The sequence below is a fragment of the Cupressus sempervirens genome, chromosome 7 (genome assembly GCF_028749045.1).
Source record: "Cupressus sempervirens isolate cs-2001-9-10 chromosome 7, ASM2874904v1, whole genome shotgun sequence".
Classification (NCBI taxonomy): Eukaryota; Viridiplantae; Streptophyta; class Pinopsida; order Cupressales; family Cupressaceae; genus Cupressus; species Cupressus sempervirens.
This window is the reverse complement of record NC_143124.1, coordinates 237,245,224-237,258,367: the sequence shown is the minus strand read 5'-3', so window position 1 is coordinate 237,258,367 and position 13,144 is coordinate 237,245,224. Positions and strand designations below refer to the sequence as shown.

The window sequence follows — 13,144 nt, the reverse complement described above, 5'->3', positions numbered from 1 at the left end:
ACCTAGAGTCAATTCAATAAATAGTTTGGGGAAATTAGAATGAATGACATCCCTTGCTTCCTTCTACCACTACTTATGTTTCGTGAAGGCGTTCCTTTTTGGACCTGGCCCTTTTATTTATGTACTCTTTTTCTTAGACTTATTACCAATCAAAAACTTTTCAGCAACGTCTATACAGCTTCGAAAATGCACTTCCATACGAAAGAGAGAACTTAGTCAATGTTTTAAAAAGTTAGAAAAAACAATATAAAGGAAGTGCATTTTCGTGGCTGTATAGCCACGGGCAAACTTTTCGTATCCAAGAGGCAGTCAGAATTGAACGCTTTGTCTCCCTACAATGTCTCAAACTTTGCAGAATAGAGTTAATGAGATGCAAACTCAAAAAATTGAAAATCCCTAGAAAGGTAATCTCGCATAAGAGAACAAAAAATTTGTATTTTGAAAACCCTACTGATGAAAGAACATCACCAGTTTTTCGCATTAATCAGTTTCGAAGATAACAACCAAGAAGAGCAGTCAATAAAAGAACATAACAAAATTAACGTACTCCAAATAATAACGTAAAAAACACACAGAGTGCTCTACGGTACACTGCCATAAACTCAATGATAATATAACATACACACACTATAACAAAAAATAAACATAAGAAATCAAATTAGTACTAATTAATAATAGTACAAAATCATTCACAAGGAGGTAAGTCTAGTTTAAACTAAGCACCTCATAGAAACTTGTATCAGCATCGACATTTCTTCTTGAAGTGTCTAGAGTCTGTTTGTTTCATCTTTAGCGAGCTACAATTCTATTCATTTGGAAATCTGTTGGGTTATTTCAAAGGCTATGGAGAAGATTTGACTTCTCTTGTTCTATTCATTTTGTCAATAAGAATTCTTAAAACAAATAAGGAGAATGGAGAAATACATTCATGAGGAAATAAAATAGTAGATGTGCGTTGAAAGAGGCTCTTCCTATATGCAATTAGATTAGAAGAATTTGATACCTGGAGAATAATATCCGACCTACACCTGAGCTTCCTATGATAGAACTAAATAACCCTACAGAAATACCCAAATTTTCATTCTGTAGATGTCGAAATCATCAACCAGATCGGTGTATCACGAAAAAATCATTAATGTTTCTGTTTGAGCAAGCCTATACAGAAGACCTAGGATGGAATGAAAGATACGAGAAGACTGATTTGGGATGTGTCTCCACTACTAACTAGACAAGTACACAATACTCGACTTTTACTTCTGCCTTTATCACAGTCATTTAGCAAACGACTGCTATGATAATAGCGGTTTAAACAGGTAATCAAAACCCAAAAGCGATGTAGTTTCTCGTCAGTGTCCATGAGGTGGACGCTACAGTAGCATGCAAAATATAAAAAGTCTTAATATGAAACTCTAACAATCGCCAAAACCTCATTGATTTCAAAGACCTTGATTTTAGAGACCCTGTTCTCTGTATTGAAGCTGGCTGTTTAGTTGGAGGCTCATGTGAAATCATATATATATATATATATATATATCTTACTATTACCTCAATAACTGTATCTTCTATCATCTTGAAATCTGTGGGAAGCACTGATAATCTGAGCTCACCAATTTTAATATATTTTGAACTTAATAAACTTTCAACTTTCTCCAAACAGACATTAATATAACAATTAACAAACATTTGAAAAATAGAGAAATTTAATTGGATGTTAGCTTTCAGTTTATTCACTGTTTAAGGTAGGACCTTTGGCAATAGCTCTTACCATAGCATGGCAGGAACTAATCATAAAAAATAGTATAATAGATGTGGCTAGAAATCCGAATGTTGAAATAGTGAGCATAGATCCTCAGAAATATAATTTCAAAATTTAATACCACTTCCAACTCATACAATAACATGATTCCAAGTTTGCACCTAAACACTTGCTTTTGGATGAAGACCAGATGGACTACCAAATCATAAAATTTGGATTGGAGAGGATCTCACCATTCGTCTATGAATTTTAGCTGCTAAAATTTGAGTGACGAATAGCCCTTTTAAGTTTAAGATTATATGGTTGTATTGTTGTCACGTGCTAGATTAGTTGGAAGGTTAATCGACGACTATCTATTTTTTATAGGGTGAAGAACTCTTGTTCAATTTGTAATCCAAACTTGTCCTATTTGTGCAGTGTCTTCTTAGGCATGTCTTTGTATGTCACAAGGAATTAAATTCTCTTTTGTACCATTTCCTTTGAAGCGGTAGGTTTCATGTTTTTAAGTGAAACTTAGTTGAGTGAGAGTATGTGTAGAGGTCAAAGAAATGTAGTGCCTTCATCTTCATTCTATAATTTTGGATGGGAAAGTCCTTGCAACCATTTTCTTTGAGATGGTGTACAAGTCAAAATTAGGTTTGAACTCCTATTCTTATGCACGAGTATCATTGTGAGTATGGTGTAAAAATTTAATACGATAGATTATAATAATTGTGCACAGAATAATGAATTTGTTACAAATTACAAAAATTGGTTGAAAAAATAATGATTAAACTATGTAGTTTACTATACAATGGACTTTAGATCATGCTTTCTTTAAAGGGAATGCTTAATTCACATGCACACACTAGAATGAATGCTGAATTCAACTCCTTTTATGGTACAAAATATGAAACCTATCTCATGATGTATGAATCTATAGTTTGACAATGTCATTACCAATCTTACACATTGGCCTTGTCAAATATTATGCATTGTAGTTACCACTACACTCTTCTCCTAATTTGTACAATTATTTAACTTTCCATTCACAATTCTTGAACTTTCTTGATTTTCCATCAATGCAAATATTTCTTTCTACCCCCATGCTTTTCACACTTCACATTTCTCTGTCCAAACTTTGGGGTTGCACAAATATAAAAGGGAAAATATATTGTGTGAATATAAAAAATGCAGTCTTCATTGATACAATCTACAGATATTGGATATAACAACCCATTGTAAAATAGTTGTTGACAAACTTCTTATATAGACTATTTACTTCAAGATTTGATGCTATGTTATTGTATGATCTAGTAGCTAACAACAAATATATTTGGATTTATATTAGATGATAACATAGAGTGTCATGTCCAAATATTATAAATGTAAAATTACATTTCAATTACTATGAAAATGAATTGATAAATTAGATTAATGCTTATCAATTGGATATGTAAACATAGTAAATCTCACAAATCTCGATACTTACTTTTAAATTTTTTTTGCTAAACATTATAATTGTGAAAAAAATTCTCATTCTTATTATAATATAATAATGTTTCCTTCTAAGTTCTACAACATTAAATGTTAACATCAATTCTACTCAATGATAAAACTAATCTAACATAGACTTTGACTAATGAATCAATGTCTACATATAGATCACACTTGATAAATATTTTATATTTAAAATTTAATGTTAACTAGTTAAAATTTTCAAAAAGATCCAAACTTTTAATAAGTTGACAACTATGAAAATTGGCACATCCAAAGTGGTCTATTGGCTAGTCCCTCACGATGCAAATGCTAATATTATAGATTATAATCACTGTGCATAAAATAATAAATGTATTGCAAATAATAAAAAATAGTTGAAAATGTATCTAATAATGAAATATTTTCTTCTTCTTTTATGTAAAAGTAATAATTAATTTTAAACAGAAAAAATGTGAGTCAAATTACTTTTATATAATTACATTATACCAATTCACATACTTTAATGTTTTGTAAAAATTTGTGTAAATGTGTACATAAATACAGAGATTTAAAAGAAGCAATATTAATATTTAACAATATTGAAAGAAAGTAGGTACATGACTTACCATAAATAACCAAGGAGGGGTGGAAGCGGGAGACCACCCACTATCACTTTTTTCTTTTTTCAAATTTGTTATTTTAAATTTATATTAAATTGGAAAAAGGTGGAGTTATATTAAAATTTCATGCAATAACAAGTGTCATGAGTAAAAAAAAAGTTGAAAAAATTGTTGTATAATTATTTAAAACAAAAACAAAATAAAAACTAGAAATAAAATTGCATTGAATTGAAAACAAATCTTCAATTTATAATATTGTTGCTACCATAACATCATAAATCAAGTTAAAAATAATAATTCAACTTTGATTATTCAATGTTTTTGACTAGAAATGAAGTCTTAATATAGTAAATGATGTTTAAACTCTCCTAACCAAATACTAAACAAAAATATTTCCAACTAAATCTATAAATATATAAAATGGAATAATAATGGCAAACCTAACAAATAATATTTTAACCTTTAAAAAAGCCAAAATTTGCCAAATTCTATCCTGCCAACAATTTGAAACAAAAATAGCATTTAGATTCAATTAAAAAGCTCTGTAGACAAAAAATATATATATATATTTTCACAGTAATAATCAAGCACTAAGCCTACAGGATTTACTTTAATACAACCAAAAATCTACATAAGAATAAAAACTTAGAGCAGATATCGGCTGGTAGCCTGAATGTTTATTCGCCTGAACACCATTAGAGAAAAGAAACCTCGAGGAACTTGTAAAAGCAGTCTTATGAAATCCTAATACCAGTACCAACTCATAGAATAATCTGATTTCGAGTTTGTGCCTAAACATTTTCAGCAGAGCCACATTCAGGATAGCAATTAGAGTAAAGGGTAGTGTCACACTTGTTCTTACACCGGCGCAAGCACTCAAAGCATCCAAGACCTTCTAGTCTCATCCACAGAAAGGCAACCACACCGTCATGAACAAGAGGAATCATGCCGTACAGGTGGTCGAATCTCGCCATCTTCACTGTAAACTTCACACTCTAACTAATGAAAAGAAAAATGCCGCAACCACAGATGATAATGGAGAAGCCAATGAGGAGCCAAGCGAGCATGTTGAGTTTGTGCACAAGCATGGAGTACACAGCAGAGATGAAAGCCAACTCAGTCAAAACAAAGCTGAAGCAGATAATTACGTTGGTTATGCCAAGAAACAACATTTTGTCTCCAGTGGTAAGAGGTGTACTCAGATGCCACATGAGCACCACAAATAGGGACAGAAAGAAGGCAAAACAATAAAAAATGAGAAATGCTCGAAAGGAATCAAATCCAATTAGAAGCGGAGAACCCAACATTTCTTGTGTTTCTCCTTTGTTTACCTCCGTCTGGAAACCACCTGGTATAGTGAAGGCTTCCGTACATGACATTGTGGCTAACAACACTGCCACTACTAATTCTGCGTGGCGCCTATCTTCATATGCTTTGTTCACCAAGTTAATGGCATTCTCATACTTTTGCGAGTTCAACTTTGGGGACGTATACAGGAAATGCCTTTTCCTGCAAGGATAATTAGCCAGCATTGTAATTAATTTGTGAGATTCATAGTGCTCTGTGTTCTCTCTTGCAATGTCCAAAGCCGTCAAGCCTTCCTCGTTGATAGCATCTTTGTTTATGCCTTTTATATGCAGCAGTGACTCCACCATCTACATAATGCACAGTGAAGTTTAGAAAGTAGGCATGTTTAGGAAGATGTTTAGAAAGTAGGCATGTTTAGGAAATAATATTTCAGCTCTTATTTCCATGATATTAGAGCATTTAGGATAAATTAACATAATTTAATATTGATCATTCAGTGCTTCAAAATTATTATTTGAAGTATAAAATTCAATCTAAATCAACCAGTTTTTTTTTGTGTTGGAAAACTAACTTTGACATTCCAAAGTTAATGGTTATGAGAAGCTCCTTCTTGAATGAGTAAAAACCAGGGAGTGTAGATTTTTTGAGTAAAGGAAAAGAACATCATGCAAGTTGAAAAATCTTTTTATGGAAAGTGATATAGTAAGATAGATATTTATTAAAAATAATTTTAAGAGAAGAGTGAACTACTATTTATGTTGATTTGTTGTAGATAAGCAATAAATTTAAGATGAAGGATAAGCTCGAAATTGTTATTATGAATGAGTTTATATGAAAGATCTTAGTCTTAAAATATTTTTTTGGAATGCAGATTTATTAAAGTAATAGAAAAATTTGTATTTATCAAAAAAAATTATGTAAAGGATATGGAAGAAATTCGATATGGTTAATTATACTCTCCACTCTAGTTTTCATGGAGCTGTGTTGGTGTGTGGTAATAATTGATGAAATAACTTTCAAAAGTATGGTTGGAGTTTGATGTTTTTAAATCACACAAAGGCTGATATTGCATATTCAATTTCATTTGTTCTAACACAAATGATAGATCCATCAGAAATACACATGAAGGTCATGAAGATAGTCAAAATAAATTTTACGGTATGTAAAAGATACTTTGAATTTGGGTATTCATTACCATAGTTGGCATAATCGCCGAATAATTGGCGAGTTTTTACTAATCGCCGAGTTTTTGGGACTAGCGAGTTTTTCTCAGATTTAATCGCCAGAAAAAATCGCCTAGTTTTTGTGAAAAATCGCCGACTAATCGTCGAGTTTTTGCAAAAAATCGGCGAGTTTTTCAGAAATTTTTTTTTTTTTTTTCAAATTTTTTTTTTTTTTTTTGGTTAAATAAAAAGGCAAAAAGCCTATATATATTATGTAAGATAGAGAGTTACAATATGCTAGTAGAGCTAGGAAGAGGAAAATGTGATTGTAATGATGTTTTTACTTCTAGTTTGACACAAATTATTTACTATTATGCTTCCCACCATCAGCATTCAGCATGAGAATGTGATTTTGAACTCATTAGATGCATCTTCTCATTGAAATTTGCAAAAAAATGTATTTTGAATTAAATTTTAGCGGTTTTTTTAGGTTCCCGAGTTTTCCCGAGTTTTTTTTTAAAATGGCCGAGTTTTTCCCGATTAAACTTTTGGAGGGCTCGGCGAGTTTTTGGATTTGGCAAGTTTTCCAACTATGTTCATTACTACTTTTCTACAAGGTCTACTACTTTTCTACAAGGTTCAATCTTACTAACATCTGACCAAAACTGGTGAGATAGTTTGTTGAACAGTAAGTCTACATCTGCAGATTGTTTCTCTTTCAATTTTGGTTTTATTACGTAGAGTTCAAACAAAATAGTATGATTGCCCCTCATCTACCTTAAATTTTAAAAATCAATATATGTTTGTCCTCTTGTCCATAGAAACAGAGTACCATAAAAACAGAATATTTCGCTGTTACTTCAACTAGTATATAAACTTTTTCACTTCAAAAAAGTTACAGAATAAATTTGCCCTCCCATCCATAGAAACAGAGTACCATAAAAATAGAGTATATTGCCGTTCAACTACTACATAAACTTTTTCACTTCAAAAAAGTTACAGAATAAAAAGAATCCAAATCAGCCTACTTTAATTCTTTGTGAGACATGAATGTCATAAAGTTAGAAAAGAATCCAATTTATCATAATCAGAAAAAACATTCTGATCTAAAGTATCACGTCATTTGAAATTTAGTGCAGTGGAATTAAAATAGTTAACAATCAAGAATAGCTAACTTCTATAAAAACATTAAACAACACTAACCGAAAGAGAACAAAAACTAAAATGTATTCACCAAATAATCAAAACAATACCATTATGTTGCTCAAAACTGAAGTGTATCCAAAGCTCACCTGTTTGCAATCTACTAATTTAGGAAAAAACTTTGGATAAAAACTTTAAGAAATAGGCGGTTCTTCATTTTATCTTATAAAACAATAAGCAAACCCAATGAAAACATCTCTAATCAGATTATAGGAAAGAATTGCTGCATTGCTGAAAGAGAGATCTGATATGAAACGTACACTCTGAGATTTCAGGTTAGGTAGTAATAAAAGTGGTAAAAGCTAGTAACATTTTATTTGGTAAAACCTAATTCATTTACTTCATTGTCAAGTTAAAAGAAGCTTACACAAAAGTTTTTCTTCCTTGCTGCAATATGCAAAGGCGTGTCGTCATTTTCCAAGGCCTCTGTTTTTACACAAGGATAATTGGTGGCAATTTCAGGCATTTCAGCTCTCCCATTAAAGCTTACTGCAATATGAGCAGCTTTGTTTCCTCCACTTCCAAGGGGCCCTGACTGATTGTTCATGTATGGAGTCTTCTCAACTCCCTGGTTCACAATGTCTGATAAGCACACTACTTTGTTCAAGTAATCAACAATTCGCACTTGGCTAACTTGGGCAGCTAAGTGCAACACATTCGTTCCACAACTATTTCTTATTTCAACAGCGTCTGGACGACAATTTATCAACATCTTTACTGCCTCCAGGTGCCCCAATTTCACTGTCATACAAATCGGTGTTTCTTGGTTGTCATTAACACAATAACACAGTTTCGGTTGAAACTCAATTAACAAACTCATTATATGTACGTAACTTCTCCCTGTAGCTACATGCAATGCTGTATCGCCATTTGTGTAATTTACCTAGATTAACTCTCTTGCAACATCTGGTAAACCTAATATATCCTTCACCAGATCTGTAAAATAGGCAACCAAGATCTTTGTAACTGATATTTTTCTCTATATGAAATAAACACTTGGTTGAGAAACTAAAATGAGACAAACCCACACATAAAGATCCGCTTCAAATACTCATACAATAATAAGATATCAATATACAAAGAAAAACATAAACTCTAGAGACTGACCTTCATTTCCTTTGATTACTGCAACATATAAACAGGTTCGTCCGCTCGTTGTCCTTTGACTTAGACCTTGTGGATATGCTTCAAATAGTGCCTTCACAGTGTCTAAATTGCCACTTTCGTAGGCTTTGAGTAGAGCTTTTTCATTGTAGTTGTTGCTGACATCGACACCATTATCTGGTTGTTGGAGTAGAATCTCCACAGCTTCGGACAAACAACCCTGAGCAGCCAAGTGCAAAGGAGTATTTCCTTGGGCATTGGTAGCCTTCAAAAGTAGAGGATTGAGTTTCAGCAGGTCTTGAACGAATTGTAGATTTCCAACACTTGCAGCCAAATGGAGAAGTGTATATCTACTTCCGGGTGTAATACTGTTTAGAGCTGCTCTAAGTTGGGATTCTTTTATTTCTATTGCACGACATATTGCAGCATTGTACATGCTGAGATCGATCCCTCGGCTGGGGGCCGTTGAATTGCCATGGATTTTTTTTGTTGTTGCTGCCTTCAACAAAAGTTGGCCCATATGATTATACGATCTCAAAGACGTCGATCAGAATACATGGTAAGTGGGGAAAAGTTTCTCTGAGCGGGGGGATTATTTTAATTCTACAGATAAAAATGAGGTGAAAGTGGGTATTTCCTTGAAAAGAGAAGGCACAAATGAATGCGTTTATACCATACGTTAATGGAGAAACAAAGATCACTCTAAAGAAGTTCGCTTTGCTTAGTTCCTTCGTCAATGAAAAAGAAGTAATTGCATATCACAGCTGCAAAGCATGCTGATTGAGATGTTATTCTATTTTAAAAGTATTTCGACACTGCTGATGAGAGTAGATAGGAAACAAAGTACGATATTTTGTTAGAAAATATGATAGCTCGGTAGCTGAGCATTAATTATAAAATCTAGAAGTCTCTACTTGTACAGTCTAAAACTCGAGAATGTTCCTTTTCTTATGCTTATCGTGGCTGTTTAGAACTTTCTTGAGGTATGATGAGAAGATTATAAATTCACAGCCTCTGTGGTCTCTAAACGCAACAAGAAATACGAGTGCAGTAAAGATTATATTCATCACAGCTGTCCTATTTTACTTTCCCCTGTTCTGCTCTTATATTTTGCTATGTTTTATTTGTTTGTGCTGTTGTTATATTCATATCTCATCACAGTATCAGAGCAACTTTAGTTCTTTGGGTTGTGCATGTGTGGTGTTTTTAGTATGAGTGAATACTTGCAGGTGTAAAATTTGGGAGTGAGCAGCACCAACATTTCTTGTGACAAAGGAAGAATATTACAGCAAGAGAAAAGAGTTTTTCTTCAACAAATTGGTGAGAGTTTTTCAATTTTAAGTCTGGATGTTCAAGTTTTTTTAAATATCTTTCATTCTAATCCAAAAAGGAGAGAATTTAACAATAGAATCACTTGGTGTTACTCTGCCCACAGTTAAATTAAATGGGAAAAATTATTATGATTGGGTATGTCATGTTGAAATCACTCTTAATTCTTTAAAATTGTTATAATATTGTGGTTGGTAGTGAACAGAGGCCTACAAATCCAAGGGAGGATCAAGATAATTGGAATAAAAGGCACAAGAGGGCAACAACACTAATCAAGCTTACACTTTCAGAAGAGGTTTTTCCAGAAGTGCGTAATGAGAGAAGTGGAGTCAAAGTATGAGAGATTTTGGAGCATCTATACCAAAATTCAAGTGATGTATGGATTTTATCTCTCACTACTGAGTTATATAATATGAAATTATCAAGCTCACAAGAGATAGTCCCACATTTAAGTAAGTTAAAAGAAAAGAAGAATGAGCTTGGTTCTCTTGGAAAAGATATAGATGATAGAGATTTTGTGCAAATTATATTACAAAGTCTTCCAGGATCTTATCAATCATTTATAAGGGGTTTAGATACCACGAATAAATTAAAAAGTATTAAATCTGAAGAATTGTGTGCTAAGTTAGTTCAAGAAGAGAAAAAATATTAAAGAAAAAGAATCATTTGATGGGGAATCTCAAGCATTTGTAATGAAAGGAAAACAATATTATAAGAAGTCACAAGATAATCAATTTAAAGAAAGAAATTTGAAGTATGAAAATAAAGGTTCTCCATCCATAGATCATTGTAAAATTAAATGGAAATGTAATTATTGTGGCAAGATGGGTCATAAGGCAAATGAATGTTTGAAGAAGAAAAGAAATATAGAAAAGAAGGTAAATAATTCTCCAAAATTTGGTGATTCTAAAAGAAAAGCATTTTGTGTTGCACTTGAAGAAAATAATACTTTCAAAGATGATCGGGTTATTGATTTTGGTGCTACACAACACATGTCTCATAATGAGAATCAATTTGAATCAATAAGTGAAAATAATATAGTGAAATTATATTTGAGGGATAATAGTGCTTTAGAAGTCAAAGGGACTGGTGATGTCAAAGTTGATAATGGTTTTTTCAAAAATGTGAAGTTAGTCCCTGAATTAAAAACAAATCTACTTTCAGTATCTCAAATTGCAAGTCAAAGACATAAAATAGAATTCTACAATGATAAGTGTTTAGTCAAGGATGTCAATGATAATTATAGAGTTATTGCAATTGGTAAAATGGAGAATGAATTATATAAGTTTCAAGAATTTACTTCTAAATGTGGAGATAAACATATGTGTGCTATTGCCCAATATGATGATATGAGTAGGTTATGGCATGAGCATTTGGGGCATGTCAATTTTCAAAATCTCAAGCTTATGGAAAGATTACAAATGATGAATGGGCTTCTAAAGATATCATTAAGCCCCAAGGTATGTGAAGGATGTGCAATGAGAAAACAACATGTGGAAAGTGTCCATCAAGGTAAATCATGGAGAGAAAAAACTCATTTACACTTAGTTCATAGTGATGTAATGGGTCCTTTTAAAACACCATCAATTGGAGGATCAAGGTATGCCCTCACCTTTATAGATTATTATAGTAGAAGAATTTGGGTGTATTTTCTACAAAAGAAAGATGAAGTGCTCCAAAAGTTTAAGGGATTTAAAACTTTAACTGAAAAAAAAAGTGAAAAATATTTAAAGATAATAAGAACTGATAGAGGGACTGAATACATGAATAAGGTTTTTTTAGGTTTTTGTAAAGAACATGGCATAAAAAAGGAATCAACTATCTCTTATTCACCCCAAAAAAATGGGGTTTCTGAAAGGAAAAATAGAACTATAATAGAAATGGCTAGGTGTATGCTTCATTCTAGAAATCTAGAAGCTAAATTTTGGGCCGAAGCAGTTCACACTGCCATATATATCTTGAATAGAACACCTACTAAGGCAGTTTTGAACATAACACCAGAAGAGGCATGGAGTTGAAGAAAGCCTACAATATCTCATTTTAAATTTTTTGGTTGCAATGCATATGCTCACATTCCTGATGAAAGAAGGAGCAAACTTGAAAAGAAGAGTGAGAAGTGCATAATGGTTGGATATAATGAGGAATCAAAAAGATATAGGTTATACAATCCCAAAACAAATGAAATCTATATTAAAAGAAATGTATGGTTTGATGAAGATTTTAAGAATGATAACTCTCCAACATTATCTTTCTTTCCAATTTTGATTGATGAAGAAAATTCTACCAGTAGTCAAAGTCAAGGTCTGCAAACTACTACATGGGAAGAGACTCCAGCAGAAGAATCAAGTGAAAGTGATAATGAAAATCCAAGAAAATTTAGAAGCATCCAAGAAATTTATCAAGAAGGTCCTAGAAATATAGTTGCTAAAAATGCTCTCATGACCAAGGTGATGCAGGTTAACACTCCAAGCATGTATGAAGAAGTAAAAGAAAAAGATGAATGGGAAGCAGCTATGCAAGAAGAATACAATTCTTTGATAAAGAATGAAACATGGGAACTAACAACACTTTCAGAAGGAAAAAATATGGTTGGTTGCAAGTGGACCTATAGAACCAAGTTCACATCAGATAGAGCTATTGAAAAATACAAAGTAAGGTTAGTGGCTAAGGGCTTCTCACAAGAAGAAGGTATAGACTATACTGAAACCTTTGCTCTAGTAGCTAAGATGACTTCCATTCATAGAATAGTTTGGTTGGAAATTTTTTCAAATGGATGTAAAAAGTGCATTTTTGCATGGTGATTCAAAGGAAGAAATTTACATGCAAAAACCACCAAGATTTATTAAATATGCTAAAGAAAATTTAGTGTGTAGATTAAGAAAAATACTTTATGGTCTTAAGAAAGCACCAAGGGCATGGTACTCAAAAATAAATAAGTACTTTCTAGATGCTAGATTTAAAAGAAGTAAAGCTGATCCAGATGCGTATGTAAAATATAATGATGATAAAGTTGTTATCATTCTATTATATGTGGATGACTTGATTATTACAGGAGATCACACACATGATATTGAGATAACTAAATATCAACTCAAACAAGTTTTTGAAATAACTGATTTAGGACTAATGCACTACTTTTTGGGTATGCAAGTATAGCAAGACGAAGGAAGCATCATGCTTTCTCAAACTAAGTATTCTCTTGA

The 13,144-nt window shown here is 32.3% G+C and overlaps 1 pseudogene; it reads right to left on the bottom strand.

Moving 5' to 3' along the window:
• LOC149546379 (protein ACCELERATED CELL DEATH 6-like) overlaps positions 1–9,132 on the bottom strand; it is a 51,045-nt pseudogene extending 41,913 nt beyond the window's left edge.
• Between the last annotated feature and the right edge of the window lie 4,012 nt (positions 9,133–13,144).